Raw genomic sequence first — 18,574 nt, 5'->3', positions numbered from 1 at the left:
CACGAGGATACATTTATTAATACATAGAATATGCATATAAACCTAACAGATCTTATCGAGAGGGTTATCAGAATACAAAAGATATATATTCAATCAGTTACAAAGAGTTACACATCAAGAGAAAATACGTTCAGTATATCATTCATTAAGACCGTTTCGTAAAGTGAACTTGGTTACAACTTCTACATTAGATACTCAAAACAAGTACATAACTCTTAGGAATTAAATTGATATCAACTGGTTGGGATAACAATTGAATTCTCGAGCTGTAATGCATTGAAGTTGAATACTCATCCAATTTCTGGGGATTCAGATCTCCTGCGGGCACAAAGAAACAGTTGCAGGCTGTTGCTGTCCAATCCGCGCTCTCTGGCTCCGTGCCAGGCTGTGCTGTGCGGCTTGCGACGGTGCGCTGCAGATGCTCACTGACCGGCTAGTTAGTGTTGGCTTTAACTAGCAAAGTTTGTGCACAGGAGAAAAGATGACTGTGGGTCCCAGCAAGTCAGGAAGAGGACCGGTTCGTTCCTGATGAAGAGCTAGTTCTGAATAGTGATTCAGCTTTCCACAGTTCCGACCTGTTCACGAGGCCTGCTGCTGGTTACTCTCTGGCAACCTCCACTCTAGACTCTTAGAACAAAGGAAAGTTCTGGCACTCGGACACACTGGCCGTTCCGTGGTTGTCCGGGCTGAGTCTCAGGATGGTCAGGAGGCGCGCTGCGAGAATGTCCTGCCCTTGGGAGCCTTCTGCTCCTGGGCCGTCCTGCCCTGGAATTCTCCTTTGAATTCCCTTAAGAATTGTTGAATCTGAATCTCAGTCTGAATCTTGTTGAATCTGAATCTGAATCTCTCAGGCTCTCTGTGTTGCCTGTTTTTACCTGGAGGAACTTCAGCTCATTGATTGGCTGAAAGTTCCATGGGCATCAGAGTCCCACGTGGGTTACTCGGCCCTACCAGTCCCTGATTGGTTGATCAAGGTGAGATATGAGTCACTTACTCCTGACACTTAGTAATGCAGTCCAGATGTCCAACTCGCACTCCCTAGACAGATAGGCGCCAATGGATAACCATTGATCATGATAGCCAGGCTTAGCTAAGTGCATCCCCCTTTGGGAGCTGTCCTTGGACCTTAAATCACCTTGCATGAATGGTTTCTCTGTGGCTGCACCACAGAGATGAACAGAGAAATGAGGCCTAATTTGGGAAAGCTCAGAAACACTTAATTCTGCCTTATTATTAAGCCTCGCCGCTACAACTGCATGATCTTCAGTAGTGAAATGATTACTGAGCTCTGGGTCACGGACAGTAGGGGAGTGAATGAGTTGTTTATTTTGTTTTCTGTGAATTATGTAGAATTCACAACGTGTTCCAATTGTACAGGAAAACCATTGAGAGCAGATTCATTTCTTCTGCACCAGAATGAATGATTTCCATCTTCACTCTAGGGTACTGTACTTTACAGCACTGTATTGTATTCTGCATATATGTCTGTTATGTACACATTTTCTTTCTCACTTTGTCTCTCTGTCCATTTGTATCAGTTTGTTGGAGAGCACCATCACACCAGCATCACAACATTTATTCTACTGACTTATTAAGCAAATGTCTCTACTAAATTCTTTTTATATATAAAACATTTTTTGACATGATATACACAAATGGCTAATTATACTTTCTGATTATATTTCCATCTTAGAAATGAAGCATTTCTCTCCTGCAGCTTGAGGTTGTTAAATAGAAAACTGGATCACTCCAGGGCCGAATCTTCTCCCTCTCTTACACTCTCTTACATTCGTTCACGAATGATCACAAGAGCAAACACACAGACTGGCTTCTCACAAAGTGTGTCGATGACACAGTCCCGGACAGCTTACTAAAGGACCCAGAAAATCACCACGGGCCAGTCTGAACAGTTTCACGGAATAGTCTGTTGACTTCTCTTTGATGTTTCATGTTACAAGAGCAAAACAATACTCACTGATTTGAGGATAATTGCGCCATCCCTCCAGCCTACTGAAATGAACCGTCAGACTGCAGAAGCTGTCAGTGACTACAGGTCCTTGGGCCTGGTCAGAGAAACCTGAGATGAGACAAACGTTGTGAGACCATTTACAGTATAAGCTTGTGACCTCAAATTAAACGGAAGTCAGACATTTTCAAAGGGGGCAACACTGCGGCACAGTGGTTAGCATCGCTGCCTCATAGCACCGGGGCCCTGGGTTTGATTCCAGGGCTGCTGTCTGTGTGGAGTCTGCATGTTTGTTCGTGCTGCAGGGGACACCTCACCCCCACAGACACAAACTCACACCACAACACAATCAACCCGCCAGTATCAGTTTGTGTTCAGTGCTGGGGAGGTGCCTTGTCCTTGCAGAACAAAAACAAGGTGATCAGGACTGACGGCAAGATTCAGGTATTCAAGTACCCAGTAAATCCAGGGCTCAAATGGGGGAACTGTTTCACGAGCTACACAACATCCTCACACACGATGACAGAGCCTTGGAAAGCCGTGTGGAGAGTGAGGTGCTCGTACCCAGCCGGAGTTAAAAGACCACGCATTGAGCAGAGCAACTGAGCAAAAGCACACTATCGATCTACCCAACCCAGAAGACATCTCTGTGATACAGAGGCTAAGGCAACATGTGAGTAAAGGATTTTGAATCAGCAATTGTGCTGATGAGCCAGTCAGCAATTTTTCAGAAACAGCAAACATGTCGTCAGCCTCCAGGAGCTGCAGAAGATTGTGAGATATAAAGGAGTGAAACCAGGGCAGGAGAAACTGATTCCTCGTGTAGGAAGCTGAGGAAAAAGATGCACACCCTGCAGACTGAAAGGAAGACAGCACAAACTATCAGTAATGTCAGCCTAGAAGAAAGTGTAGTGCAGTGTGTTGCAACTAAGTTTTTGTTCAATATTTGTTTTGTCTGAAAGAGACTGTTTTGATCAGATACATGCAATACTATTTCTTTCTCATTCTCTGTCTTTGTATGTCATATTTGGATCACACCATAAAGTTCATAACCCAGCCAGTTGCTTTGGCTCTGAAAGCATCCCTCAGCAGGGACAGTCCTGATCCCCAAACACAGGGCTGCCCTTCCCACTGCCCGTCTGCTCTCTGCCCAGTGGAAGTAGCGTTTCTGCCCCACAGCTGTGTGAGAGAAGATGACCTGAGAGCACTAACCCACCTCTGGAGAGGGAAGAGTCTCAGCTGGAAGGGAGGAGGAGCTGCCGGGCTGCCGCAGACAAGGCGCCGCTGAAATGATAGAGAAATCTTTTAGAATCAAACGTCACCTGGCTCAGTGTTTAAGCTGTAGTACATGATCACATTAGATTATTAAAACATGCAGACTGCCATTTCCATTCTGTACAAACAAAGGGTTTTCCATTGTAGAAAACACCACTGCAAATCCAAAGCGGAGTGCACTGGGACTGCAGTCCAGAGAAACCCATCATGTTACAAGAACTGGAGGCCATTTCACACCAAAACTGTACAATAGGATTCTTTCTGCACACCCAGTACTGGGGGCTGTGTCAGAGGCTCCTCACCGTTCTGTGATGATTTTAGACGTCGAATCGGGCAGGAGGCAGGCGCTCTTCGGGAGCTCTGGTCGCGTGCTATAACTCGGACCACACGATGGCACAATTGCTTCCTACATACAAACAGAAACTTCAAACAACAAAACCCAACAAGAAATCTGTGCACACTTGGACTCCTGCTGCAGCTGAGGAGCTGTCACGCACACACCTCCTGTGTGGGAAGTGTTGGCCGTAGGACGTGTTGTTCAGAGAGAGAAAAAATACACCATAGCAAGTCAGCACTCAAACAAACCAAAAGGCCAGTTTTATTGAAGTTGACGCAGCTGGCCACACAAACACTCACTGGGTCTCTTCACCAGGTATCCACACCGACAGCACCCCAGGAAACCAGACCCATGAGAACAGGGGCAGAGCATGCAGACTCCACACAGACAGCAGCCCAGGACACCAGACCCATGAGAACAGGGGCAGAGCATGCAGACTCCACACAGACAGTACCCCAGGAAACTGAACCCATAAGAACAGGGGAAGAGCATGCAGACTCCACACAGACAGCACCCCAGGAACCCAGACCCATGACAACGGGGCAGAGCATGCAGACTCCACACAGACAGCACCCCATGAACAGGACCCATGAGAACACAGGCAGAGCATGCAGACTCCACACAGACAGCAGCCCAGGTAACACACCCCAGCAGGAGGAGGCCCCGACGGACTCGCTCATGGTGCAGTGAGCCCAGCGGTGTGAGGCTGGTGTCCAGCGCTGATTTGTCCCTGATAGTCCTGTCCCACAGCCTGCGAGTCACCGTTTCTTCCACAAAATACTCCAGCCAGCGCTTTTTAGACTCAAGTTTCTTAAGTTTCTGTTTTTCTCGGAGATTAGATTAAAAAAGCCGCCTGTTGACCTGCTGGAGGTCAGACCCGCTCCGGCAAACAACTACTGCAGCTCCGTTGCCCCGGCAACCACGTTTTATTTAACAAAGTAAAATAAACACAGGAGAAAAGTTTGCAAACAAGACAAGAGAACTCAGAAACCCACAGACACGACGGCAGTGGGTTTTGTTTCTGTGTCGAGTTGATAAACCAGGCAGGACGAGCGCTGCAAACACACTAGAGTACACATAACACAATCAGGGGTACACAAGACTCCTGCTCTTTACACAAACAGGTTCAACAGGTCAATAAAGAGCAGGTCGGCACAGCTGTCATGATGATGTCTCATTTACAAAGAGTCTAAAGATTTGCTCGTCTCTTCCCAGAACAGCTTCACTCCGGAGAGCAAGAAACAGCTCCTGCCGAGTCCGTCTTGTAAGACAAACATAGAAATCCGCGACACGGTAAATACACTGACATTGTATAATTAATTCTGATGCTCAATCAAATCTGCGGAACACGTGTGGAGCGCAGTCCAGAGCACTATGGAGACTACATTTCCCACAAGCCCTGTGGCGACTTCCTTTTGACGTAATCGAGTCGCGTCTTTTTATTTTTAAATATAACAACAATACATGCCATAAAAACAAGAATACATATAACACAGAGTATAGTCAGGGGTACATACGATAATACATGTACATGTTATGGAAAAAGATTAAACAAGTAATCTTGTTTAATAGTAAACAAAAGCAGATGAGGTCCGTCCATGTTTCAAATTGTCTGTACAGACGCATTTACATCCGTTTTAAAGTGTTTAAACATGGGTCTCCTCTCACAGCATTTCGTTAATTATTATATCGTGGAAGTATCATATTTTTTTAAATACAAACGATATTTTCATATTACTTTCAATAGGTTTAAAATGTAGTATTATTTAACTTCTTTAAAAGTAATGTCAATATTAGTTTCCTTCTTTACGTTATCTTTCAGAGTTGCTGTCACAAACGTCACAGTTATCATCTGTATTGATTTTCAATCTCTGCACAACGAGGATCTGTACGGAGGCGCTATTGGACTCGCCGCCATAGACTCGTGTATCTCTGTCGCCGCCCAGTGGACATTTCTCGAAAGTGCAGTTCTTTTTAACTTTTTATTGTAGCAATAAAAATAGATACAATACAAACAAGAGTATATTTATAGCACATCAATAATTCCATCAGGGGTACATAGTATAATATATTTACACTTCTGAAAAAAAGATTAAACCAGGTAAATAAAGATAAGGGCTGATATAGTCTGTAAATACACTTTTACATCTATTTAAAATGTTCTAACGAAGCTGCCCGAGGAAAGAACGTACTGTTTTGATTACATGAATCAGAGATTGTGACTCTGCCTTTAGCTTCCCATTCCTTCCAAACAATTTCAATTTCACACCTCTGGTTGTGCCAGAGGGTCCCCAGCACTGCTGTCACCTCTTCTGTACTCCTCCTATGCTAACAGCTGTGTATCTACTGCTGACTCCGTGAAAGGAATCAAGACTCCAGATGATCCCACCCAAATAAAAAAAAAAAATTCTGGAGTGGAAGGAGGTCTCTGCTTTAGTCGGCTGGTGCCGTGAAAACAACCTCTAACTCTATATAACTCCAACTGCCTGTGTCTCAGGAAGCCCTGGTCCGTTTGTAATGGAAAACCATTGAGAGCACTAGAATGACTGATTTCCATCTTCACTCTAGGTCACTGTGCTGAACAGCACATTACTGTATTCTGCATATGATATGTCTGTTATTTACACCTTTTCTTTCTCACTTTGTCTCTCTGTCCGTTTGGATCAGGTATTTGGAGAGCACCACCACACCAGCCAAACTACCCAAACAGTTGCTTAGGCACTCAAGTGGACTTGATCAAATTAAACTTTCCAACCTAAACAGGAAAATGACAGTTTAAATGGATTCTACTGCCTTATTAATCATATTTCTCTTCTAAATTCTTTTAAAATAAAAACAAATATTTCTGACATGATACACACAAATAGCTATTTTTATACTTTCTGGTTATATTTCAATCTTGTAAATGAAGCATTTCTTTCCTGCGGTTTGAGGTTGTTAAAGAGAAAGACCCCATACTATCACAACCCCCTTTACAGGCTGGTGAAAGAGGTGAAATGAGGTAGCGGAGGTGTAATTGAGTCGGACAGCAAACTCTCACCTGCTGCTTGCCAGGACAGGAATCTTACAAAGGTCCCCTCCTCCCAGGAGGGTCACAGTAACAAATACTAAACACGAATGATTACAGTTCAGGGCCCCAGCACTGCCACCCACTAAAATAAACATGACACACAAGAGAACCCATAAGACAGTCATAGAAATCCATGACACGACAAACACGCTGAAATGGTACAATATAATTAATTCTGATGTTCAATCAAATCACCGAAACACGTGGGCAGTGCGGGCCAGAGAACTACAGAAACTACATTACCCATACGCCCCGTGGGCGACTTCCTTCTGACGTCATCGACTCGCGCCTTTTGAACGTCATTTTAATTTTTGGTTTATTGTATTTATTTTGTATTTTGTATCCATGTACAATACATTCATTCATTACTCTTGTTTGCAAGGCAATGTATTCTTTGCTGTTGAAAATGCTTAAATATTTTTAAAATTAAAATAACTAATTAATACGAACATTACTAACGGTATTTTAATTAAAAAAAACTTTCGGTGAAATTTTGCTGAATGACCACCAAGCGGCGCCATTGGCACATCATTGTAAGAATAATCATTTCTAAGAAATTTTCCAGTTTAATTCCACTGACCGGCCATCAGAGGGGCACTTTACTCGTCCTGCTGCTTCTCTTGAATGAATAATTGCTTAAATTATTGTCTGGTTAAATTGCCTGGTGCTAAGTATTTGTAATATAGGATTACTCATGTCTGATCTGGAACCCGAGATGGAAGTTTAACATGTGTGATTCACTGAGGTGGAGGGGTGGGAAATGACTGAAAGAAGTCTTGCCATGCTGTATTATTAATAGTAGTAGCAGTATTGTCATATTAACACGAATCCTCAGACTCACTAACATCTCCAATAGAACGACAATCTCACACATCAAATATTAGAGGACCCTTCCTTTGTACCTAAAAGCTTTCAGTTGTTGGACAATGAAAAGAGTGCTTGCAGGAATCTAATTACTGTTGTTATAAACTCATTACAAGCTAATTGTCTCATTTCTTTTTTTTTTCTTTCTTCTCTTTTCAGCAGCAAATAAACCCATTACTTGATCCCTTACATTTCAAAACGCTCTGAATCAAACCAACAAATCGGGCATAAATTTATAAACCATGTTTTTGAGAAACTAGCCTTAAAATCAAAATGACTACATTCATATGAAACACACTCAGAAACAATATCAAATGGTTTGATACAGAGTGCAGAAACAACTGAAGAGAACTACCAGAACTAAAACAACACCACACCACTCTGAACTGCGCCTCAGATACTGTGAGATGGTTAGACACTACATGCACACCCTAAAGAAGATAAGCACATACACAAACAGACAACTCTCAGACCACAAAAGGCCTGTAGCCAAGACACAGTCAACAACGCTTGATCCAACTGCAGCTCAGACCTGCAGCAAAGCCTGCTCAAACTCCCCAACCTCGTCCTGACGGCCGGCTGTTTCCCTGAGGCCTGGAATCAAGGACTGATCACGCCCGTCTGTAAGAATGGAGACAGACTCGACCCCAACAGGTACCGGAGCTTCAGTGTGAACAGTAACCTGGGGAAGGAACTCTGTCGTAACTTGAATATCTGATAACCGGCCCTCCTTACTGAGCACAATGTCCTGCATTAGAGTCAGACTGGCTTCCTACCAAACCGCCACACATCCCATCACATTCACACCTGGGCACTGCCAGCCCATCTGGACCCAGAACAGCAGAGCCTGGCATTGCTGGAGCAGGACTGTCACACCTGGGCACTGCCAGTCAATCTGGACAAGACCAGAGTTATGGTTTTCCAGGAGAAAGCCAGACCTCAGGGAAACAGGTACAAATTCACACTGAACAACAACACATTGGAGCACACATCCAGCTACACATATCTCGGTCTCACCATCAGCTCTTCTGGGAGTTTTGACCTGGCACTAAATGCACTGAGGGAGAAGGCACTCAGGGCTTTCTACGCAATAAGAAGGAGGCTCTTCAATGTCAACCCACCAACAAGAATTTCGCTCCAAATATCTGAAAGTGTAATCCAACCCATTGCCCTATACGGCAGTGAAGTGTGGGGTCCCCTCACAGACCAGGAGTACACTCTGTAGAAACTCTAATCAATCTGTAGAAACATCCGCCTTGCGCAGAGAAAAACAGCTAACAGCGAGTGCAGGGCTGAATTAGGCCAGTACCCACTATTGATAAACATACTGTCACGCCCTCTGCAGCCAGAGGGCGCTCCTTCTCTGTCCTGTCCCTAGTTTCCGGTCTGCTGTCCTTCCTGTCCCTCTCTTTCCCTTGGGCTATATATTTCCGGGTCTTGCACTCTGTCCTCGCTCAGCATTGATGTTCGGATGTCCTGAGACCCGCCTAGCACCAGGGCGCCCCACGTCCGCTCCCTGAGGGCATAGGTTTCTATACGGCATTCCTGAACTCTTTGCACTAATGAGCCCGGGCCTTTTTCCCGTCTCGCCGCTACGCATATGGGTCTTTTTCCGCTCTCCTGCTCCCTACGGTTAGTCCCTTTGGACGTCCGTGACACATACAGAACAGAGTAATCAAACACTTGTTACACCTGAGAAACAGAGGCCACAATTCATACCACCACTAGGCCCTGCTGATCCCAGAGTACAGCTGGTCTTGACACCAGTCAGTCTCAGGACAGCACAGCTACAGCAACACCAATCACAGTCATCCAAATGCGCAGGGGACTGCAGTCCAGAGAAACCCAGCATTTGACAAGGACTGGAGGCCATTTCGCACCACAACTGTAGAACAGGATTCTTTCTGCACACCCAGTACTGGGGGCTGTGTCGGAGGCTCCTCACCAGAAGAGACTTGCATTCCTGTTGGCTCCTCTCGTTCTGTGATGATTTTAGACGTCGAATCGGGCAGGAGGCAGGCGCTCTTCGGGAGCTCTCGTCGCGTGCTATAACTCGGACCACGCGATGGCACAATTGCTTCCTACATACAAACAGAAACTTCAAACAACAAACCCCAACAAGAAATCTGTGCACACTTGGACTCCTGCTTCAGCTGAGGAGCTGTCACGCACACACCTCCTGTGTGGGTAGTGTTGGCCGTAGGACCTGTTGTTCACAGAGAGAAAAAATACACCATAGCAAGTCAGCACTCAAACAAACCAAAAGGCCAGTTTTATTGAAGTTGACGCAGCTGGCCACTCAAACACTCACTGCGTCTCTTCACCAGGTATCAGAAACAAAATAAAGGAACAATCTTTTTATCATATCCACTCGCACCTTGCTCTCATTTCCAGACTCCTAACTCACCACTCCCAACAAACCCCAGTGCTCACAACACCCTTTAAATTGGATTTGGCCCATACCACTATGGATACAATAGGTGTAAAACAGAAAATTCAAAAGACAAACAACACATAGCACAGCAGTCCGGACTACTTGGACACACAAATACATGAAACCCTTAACAATTCACAGGACAGACAGTCAGCAGCCATATCACCCTGCAACTCACAACTGGCAACCCACTGAAGCTAAGCAGGTGTGAGCCTGGTCAGTACCTGGATGGGAGACCTCCTGGGAAAAACTAAGGTTGCTGCTGGAAGAGGTGTTAGTGGGGCCAGCAGGGGGTGCTCACCCTGTGGTCCATGTGGGTCCTAATGCCCCAGTATAGTGATGGGGACACTATACTGTAAACAGGCGCCGTCCTTCGGATGAGACGTAAAACCGAGGTCCTGACTCTCTGTGGTCATTAAAAATCCCAGGGTGCTTCTCGAAAAGAGTAGGGGTGTAACCCTGGCATCCTGGCCAAATTTCCAATTGGCCCTTACCAATCATGGCCTCCTAATAATCCCCTTCTATGAATTGGCTACATTACTCTGCTCTCCTCCCCACTGATAGCTGATGTGTGGTGAGCGTTCTGGTGCACTATGGCTGCCGTCGCATCATCCAGGTGGATGCTGCACATTGGTGGTGGTGGAGGGGAGTCCCCATTACCTGTAAAGTGCTTTGAGTGGAGTGTCCAGAAAAGCGCTATATAAGTGTAAGCAATTATTATTATTATTATTATTATTATTATTCAGCAGATCGTCTATACCTAGTTGCCATTTTTCGCAATAACATTAGGCTCTGATAACCTCCCCTCTCAGAATTCCAGCACTGTTATGTTCCTCTAGCTAAGCTTCAGGCATGTAACCAGTCTCCTATCTGTTTGCAACCTTTTGACCTTTCTGAGGATCCCTCGGAACAAATAGACACTGGAGTCTCCTCTCATGCAGTGCTGTTAAGACTTAAGCTAGTGGCATCCTACACTATGCTTTGTTCCTTTAGGACCATTTCTCTAAAAATAGTGTTCTCTACCTTTTGTTTCCCCTCCTGTCCACAGCTGGAACAACTGTTTGCTAACAAAGACTGTTTATCTGTCTGGAAAGGTCTCCAAACTGTTACCAATTACAAAAGAAAATCCCCTCAGATACATCTTGATCACTCTCTACCAGATAACACATTTTACAGCAGGCCTGAAACACAAAGGATCTCCAACGACCTTGTCCATGGCAGTCTCGCAACTCGTCCAAATAATTCACATCCTGGGGATGAGCTATTGTCCCCCACTCAACTGGAGTGCCACACCCACTCACACTCAATCTCTCACGAAGACTTGACGCCGTTAACAAGCCTTGAGAATGCCCTGTGAAGCAAAGAACAGGATGTGTTAAGACTATTCAAAAAGCAAAACTGTAAAAAGGCAGCAGGACCTGACTGTGTATCTCCAGCCACACTACAGCCCTGTGCTGGCCAACTCGCTCCAATCTTTACAGACGTTTTTAAGCAATCATTGTCCCAGTGCACAGTGCCAGACTGCTTCAAATCTTCTGTTATTGTTCCTGTTCCAAAAAAGGACACAAGAACCTGCCTTAATGCCTACAGACCCGTCGCACTAACGTCAGAACTGGCGCGTCTTCCCAACACGTTCCTGTCACAGTGAGGTGACCCCTCAAACAAGAATTATTTCCTGCCTCATATATGACTACGGCACCTAGCAATGCAACAGGTTCTGTTGATCTCCCAGATCCACCAATGCCCACACAGACCAGCGACAAGCATGTGTATCGTATAAGTGACCTTTTTATTTTCTATCCACATTCACCATCAGCCAAAGACACCACGAAAACAGCAGCAACAAAAGGTCCTTCCAAGGGTCATAATGAATCCAGAGGGACGGCAGTCTTTTCTGTCAAGTACCGAAGAGTGGCCACTCGAACGATTCTTCTTCGTACCTGTAAAGTCTTTGATGGCCCCAGTGAACGAGAGGCCGGTCCCATTTCCCCAGACTCTGTTCAGGTTCCACTAGAAATCCTCCCGCGAACTGTATTCCATTCCCCTCAGTTTGGAGCGGCTAGCCGGGCCGGTTTCTCGCTCCTTGCCTTCAGGTATTAAAAGTCTCTGTACAGTACCTCTGTTCCGATGCCACTGTCTCCCGTGGTCGTCAATCGGTCCTTGCCTCCGTGAACTCGCGCTCCGCAGCTTCCCTTGTGCTGCCTGTGTCGTCTCCCGGGTCTGGTGGGAATCGGGAGCGCGCTCCGTTCCGGCTCAGATGGTTTTATTCCTCCCCTCAGCCCATCTCCCTCAGGGGGTTTTCCACTGTCCCTGTCAGAAAGGGGCTTGCCCAGTATTTTACCAGGAGGAAGCTCGTGTGGCTGAAGAGTGTGAGAGTGCCGAGCTTAGGTGTTATGGGCCCTTATCACTTCTTTGTTCACTCTCCGGGTCGGAGAAACCTGAAAAGAGACAAACGTTGTGAGACCATTTATAAGCTTGGTGACCTCGAATTAAACAGAACAATAGCAACACTGTTCTACAAACCTTTCATTGAAAGGGTTTTCAAACACTGTCCCACTTGCTGGTTTGGCAACATCAGTAGCTGGAATTGAATATGCAGCCATTAGTCTGCCTGGCAAAAAACAACCGGTCTCTCCAGTGGTCTGCATACAAGTGAACACACAAACCCCATACTATTAAAACCCCCTTTAGGGCACACTCACACCACAACACAATCAACCCGACAGACTCACCAACACTGGACTGCAGAAGTGGCAGGAAACCCTTGAGAACATGAGCAGAGCATGCAAACTCCACACAGACAGCACTCCAGGAAACCAGACACATGAGAACATGTGCAGAGCATGTGCGCCGTCTCTCAGCCTTTCACCTCCACATGCAGATCAGGACGCGACCGGAGACCGGAGACTCCTCACTCCTGCAGGAGGAGGCGCCGACGGACTCGCTCAGCCCAGCGCTTACATTTCCCCGACAGTCCTGTCACACAGCCTGCGACTCACCGCTTCTTCCTTTTCTTCCGCAAAATGTCCACAAACTACTCTAGCCAGCGCCTTTTAGACTAAAGTTTCGGCTTTGCCAGCTGTCTCCCTCCCGGAGGTCAGATCGCAACAACTTCTGCAGCACCGTTTCCCCAGCAACCACGTTTTATTGACAAAGTAAAATAAACACAGGAGAAAAGTTTGCAAACATGCAGGCAGGATGAGCGCTGCAGACACATGCTGCTGCCCGGGTCCGTCTTGTGAAATAAACAGAATTTTGCACCCCAGGAACTAGACCCACGAGAACATGAGCAGAGCATGCAAACTCCACACACACAGCACCCCAGAAAACTGGAGCCACGAGAACATGAGCAGAGCATGCAGACTCCACACACACAGCACCCCAGAAAACTGGAGCCACGAGAACATGAGCAGAGCATGCAAACTCCACACACACAGCACCCAAGAAAACTGGAGCCACGAGAACATGAGCAGAGCATGCAGACTCCACACACACAGCACCCCAGAAAACTGGAGCCACGAGAACATGAGCAGAGCATGCAAACTCCACACAGACAGCACCCCAGGAACTAAATCCAGGCTCCCAGCGCTGCCACCCACTGCGCCGCCGTCTCTCACCTCCACTTGCAGATCATGACGCGACCGGAGACCGGAGACTCCTCACTCCTGCAGTAACACACCCCAGCAGGCGGAGGCGCCGACGGACTCGCTCATGGTGCAGTGAGCCCAGCGGTGTGAGGCTGGTGTCCAGCGCTGATATTTACCGACAGCCTGCGACTCACCGTTTCTTCCTTTTCTTCTGCATAATGTCCACAAAATACTCAGCCAGCGCTTTTTAGACTAACGTTTCTGCTTTGCTCGCTGATTAGATTACAAAAGCCGACTGTTTACCTCCTAGAGGTCAGCTCGCAACAACTTCTGCAGCACCGTTTCCCCGGCAACCACGTTTTATTGACAAAGTAAAATAAACACAGGAGAAAAGTTTGCAAACAAGACGGGAGCTAAGAAACACGAGGACAGTGGGTTTGCTTTATGTGCCAAGTCGATTAACCAGCGCCGCAGACAAGTGAAATACAAGAAAACATACACACAAGGGAACACATAAGAGAGACAAAGAAATACAAGACACGATAAATACGCTGAAATTGTATTAATATAATTCATTCTAATGTTCAATGAAATCAGCGAAACACATGGGCAGGGCAGCCCAGTGAACTACAGAGACTACATTACCCATAAGCCCTGTGGGCGACACCATTTTGACGTCATCGACTCATACTTTTGTATTTTTTATGAGACCAAAAACTACAAGAAAACGTAACGTAGCAGTCGTATTGTCAGGGTACATGCAATAATACATGTACATTTTATGGAAAAAAAGATTCAACAAGGTAAATGCAGATAAGGCCCGTCCATGCTTCAACGTTCTTACAACACAGAAACAGACACATTTCAGAAAGACATTCTGAAATAAAATGTCTTTACATCCGTCTTAAACTGTTCAAACACGGTCTCCTCTCACACCATTCCCTTAATAATTATGTTGCGCAAGTATAATAATGTTTTAAAATACAAACGATATTTTCATCTTCCTTTTCAATGGGATTAAAACGTAACAAATGTATTTCTTTCCGATTTCAAGTCTTTCCGATAGCGCTTTGAGACTCAGCTCCGCCACCCAGTGGACATTTCTCGGAAGAGTCACCGCCCGGCGGAATTGGAAAAGTCCCGGGACTGAAGCTGTGTGACTGGACAAGAGCCTGCCTCCCGCCTCCTGCTGAAATCTCAGCGCCGATTGGACAAAAGCTGCTCACAGTCCGGATCCAGTGGAAGGCCGATCCACTCCGGGTTTTCCGTAGCCGGCAGTCCGGATCCAGTGGAACGGCCGATCCACTCCGGGTTTTCCGTAGCCGGCAGTCCGGGTCCAGTGGAACGGCCGATCCACTCCGGGTTTTCCGTAGCCGGCAGTCCGGATCCAGTGGAACGGCCGATCCACTCCGGGTTTTCCGTAGCCGGCAGTCCGGATCCAGTGGAAGGCCGATCCACTCCGGGTTTTCCGTAGCCGGAAGTCCGGATCCAGTGGAAGGCCGATCCACTCCGGGTTTTCCGTAGCCGGAAGTCCGGGTTCGGTGGATAGGCCGATCCACTCCGGGTTTTTCGTAGCCGGAAGTCCGGGTCCGGTGCAAAGGCTGATCCACTCCGGGTTTTTCGTAGCCGGAAGTCCGGGTCCGGTGCAAAGGCTGATCCACTCCGGGTTTTCCGTAGCCGGAAGTCCGGATCCTTTACGATGCACGCAAGACTACGTTACAGATCACCGGAGTACATTATACAGTCAAATAAAGATAAGGTACGCACAGCTTTCATGTTGTGATACTTAGTTATGGTTTCGAGACGTTCCCTCGTGTGTATTTTGAATTATTCAAATGCGTGTCGCTTTAATTTGGAAGCGCATCATTTCAGTGCATGAGCTTACCTGTTATATTGGGCGAGATTTCACACGGATAATCAAACAAGAACGAGTTTGCCCTGGAATCCAGTCCACTGCCCAACCTGAAAGTCAGAGCATGAGAACGGACGGATTGTATGGCGATTGTGGAGTTGCTCGACCACATCAAGTAGGCGAGAAGTACAATCTGCTACTACGACATACGGTCTAATTATTCAATTTTCGATTATTTCTCATCTTTAGGCTATTTCTACATCTAATAACGAGCGAGTATAATGATTAAGCCAATGATACATTATATTTTAGATTCGGTTCAGCAGTATTGAGCAGTAAAATAACATCAATTTGTCTACAGGAAATGTCAGAATTAGAAGCCTTCTTTACACCATTTTGCCGATCTGTTCAGAGTGTTTTAACAACAGAACAAAACAAAAACAAACGTAAGGTTTCTGGGCTGCTTTGAGATAGACAATTATCATCTATATTACTTTTAAATCTATGCACACTGTGTATCTTTACCGGGTCGATTCAATGTACAATTTTGTACTGACGCCTTAACCTTATTATTCATACAAAATCTGTTTGACAATAGTCATGTTTGATTCCACTCACTTTCCCCAAAGAGGTGCTCCAAAATAGTTTGACAAGATATTGTGAGATTGCGAGAGGGATCTGAAGTATTTATTAGTACAAGTATAACTAAATTGTTTTCCTTGTAGTCTAATAAAGGTTGTAAATTCTTCCATAGTTTCTGATGGGCTACTGTTAGTTTCTTAAAAGCATCAATACCTAGTTCCTGAATGATTAAATTAGGGAAACATACATCACCTACTTTGCTTAATTTTGTAAATAATACTGTCGGTATCGGTATTAGATGCTCTAAACCCTGTAGCATTTAGGCCTCCTTCTGCCCGTGTTTGACAAATAGCAACCATGAATAAAGTTTTTTTTTATTTTACTAAGGTAGAGAACATCAAATCACAAAATCACCTTTTTGAAAATCTTAATACCAAGATATTTAATCACATCTTTTACATGTATATTACGTACGGAGCAGACACTTTCCAACAGCCACCAGTTCACTTTTCTGATATGTAAAGAAAGACCAGAAACAGAGGAAATGACTTGTATACGCATTTCATTGCTTTGTCCACCTCTGTGTGCTTTCTCAGAGAGAGAGAGTTGTATCCTCAGCCAATTGGGAACACCTGTCATCTCTTTATCCTGTACTTGAATAATACCCTGAAACTATTTGTTATAGGGGTGTAAGCAGTGGGAAGAGGAGTGGGCTCGTGTCGAATTGCCTTACCCGTTCCCAATCTGCAGGAGGTCCCACGACGGCAGGTAGCTGCTCCAGTCGCTGGAGCTCAAGTTCGCTGTCGACGGAGGACGAGGGCTCTGGCTCGGGGGAATCACGGCTCCACAGCTCCTACCTGTTGCAGAGTGTTTCTGCCCTCCCGATGGCCTCTATGTTTTAGAAGGATCTGTCTCTTTTCGCTTGCTTACACCACAGGTTTCATCGACGATAGTGTGCATCCTGAAGCAGTGAGTTATCGGTCTTATTTCTACTGAGAAACAGTTCAAGCACTCACAAAACAATAACCAGGAGACGGTGTATGAAAAAGAATTGTAAGACTTGCAGAGTAGATTTGAATAGACAGTGGACGTCACACTGCGTGCTTGAATATCAGAGATTCAATTCATTCTTTCCTGTAGGTTAACTTCCTGTTTGACATTGTTCCGCTGTCACTTCTTCACAAACTCATAACTCGCCGTGTTCAATTTTGTGTTGAGTTACAGGAACCTCAGCATCAGATGAAATCCTCTTCAGCGCCCCAGGGAGACTGGGGGACTTGCCAGATTTTCAGCTTTATCACTGGGTCCTTTGGCTCAGGGCTGTTGAGCAAAGTGCTCCCCTCTGCTGGAGAGCCACAGGGGCACTACAGAGCGGCCTCGTGTTCCCTGCTCCTGCCCGTGCCTGTGGACGGCCAGTGTGACCGCGCGCGAGACAAAGTAGTGCATTCGTGGTGTAAATACAGAATGTTCAATAGCTGACTGAGGAAAGTTACAGAGACGGGAGTATACGTTCTGAAATAATGTGAACCACTGTTACTACACACAGACAGACTACTTAAAAATCATGTGGCTTTTTAAGGTCGTTTTGTCTGCCTAAAGTACGTTAGATTTGTCACAGCAAAGAGTTTGAATACTTACAGAATGCAGCAGCTAGAATTGTTACTTGGAGCAGAAAGAATGACCACATAACCCCCATACTTCTCTCTCTTCATTGGCTTCCTCTCAGGTACAGGGCGGACTTCAAACTCCTTCTACTTACTTACAAGGCTCTCAGAGGTCAGGCACCTGTCCTGCCTCGCAGGGATACTGCAGAGGAGAAATACTGTCTGTCATGGGCTGGGCACCATGTGAGTTGAATGCTGCATCAGTGCCATGGATCCAAGAGGGGCATCATGGATACAGCTGTCGTTTAGGAGGATTCTGCTGGTCTGCAGAGACCTGCGTGGGGTACTGACATACAGATAACGTGATGGATGGATGGATTAATACCCGCATTCATTTCTTTCTTTTTTTTTAGTGATATAATGTTAGCATGCCCAAAGGGGTTGGGCAGCCAGTTGACCTTGGACCCCTAGAGGATTTTATTCTCCTTACTGAGTCTTTGGTTCCTTTCCTCCATTGTCTTCAGTTCTGTATTCACAAAATGTATATTCACCTGCATTGTTAAGCGCCTTGGGGCAACCTTGTTGTGAAAGGTGCTATATGAAAATAAATTGAATTGAATGGAATGACAGAGTCACGGCTTTTCCAGTTTCCTCTCCTATTATCTTCTTTATCTGCACTCTAAAACACAGTGAAACCTTGAACCTTTCAACTGGACCACTGCCGTTCTACATCACAATGACTCTAACTAGGACGGAGACTTGAATGGGATGAAAAAGGAAAAGGCAGTTATTTGCAGGAAGAAATTAAACTGTTCCACCTGATCACTTGCTAAACAAAGTGATTCACTGGAGTGGAGGCGGTGAAAGCTTTGTGAATCAACTTACAAAAGGAAACATGTAAGAAACGTGGCTCCCATATTTAACCCTTGAAAAATCTATGAGTGTTATGTGGAGGTGAAAGTATTGTTCAATTATTCTAATAAAGCTCACTCAACTAAGACCC

At 45.7% G+C, this 18,574-nt stretch overlaps 2 long non-coding RNA genes across 2 annotated transcripts; one reads left to right on the top strand and one right to left on the bottom strand.

Annotated features, from left to right (window-relative positions):
• Positions 1-1,768: 1,768 nt before the first annotated feature.
• Positions 1,769-14,611, bottom strand: LOC148641289 (uncharacterized). The gene is made up of 5 exons (XR_015930087.1): positions 13,564-14,611; positions 4,225-12,384; positions 3,544-3,647; positions 3,183-3,250; positions 1,769-2,077 (listed from the first exon to the last, which is right to left on the bottom strand). It is a non-coding gene; the product is annotated as an uncharacterized LOC148641289 (long non-coding RNA).
• Positions 14,612-14,913: 302 nt separating this feature from the next.
• On the top strand, positions 14,914-18,195 carry LOC148641288 (uncharacterized). The gene is made up of 2 exons (XR_015930154.1): positions 14,914-15,292; positions 17,694-18,195. It is a non-coding gene; the product is annotated as an uncharacterized LOC148641288 (long non-coding RNA).
• Positions 18,196-18,574: the final 379 nt, after the last annotated feature.

The sequence above is a fragment of the Lepisosteus platostomus genome, chromosome 25 (assembly GCF_059453375.1).
Source record: "Lepisosteus platostomus isolate fLepPlt1 chromosome 25, fLepPlt1.hap1, whole genome shotgun sequence".
Taxonomy (NCBI): Eukaryota; Metazoa; Chordata; class Actinopteri; order Semionotiformes; family Lepisosteidae; genus Lepisosteus; species Lepisosteus platostomus.
Note: the sequence above shows the minus strand (reverse complement) of the source record. Positions and strands in the feature narration are given on the sequence as shown.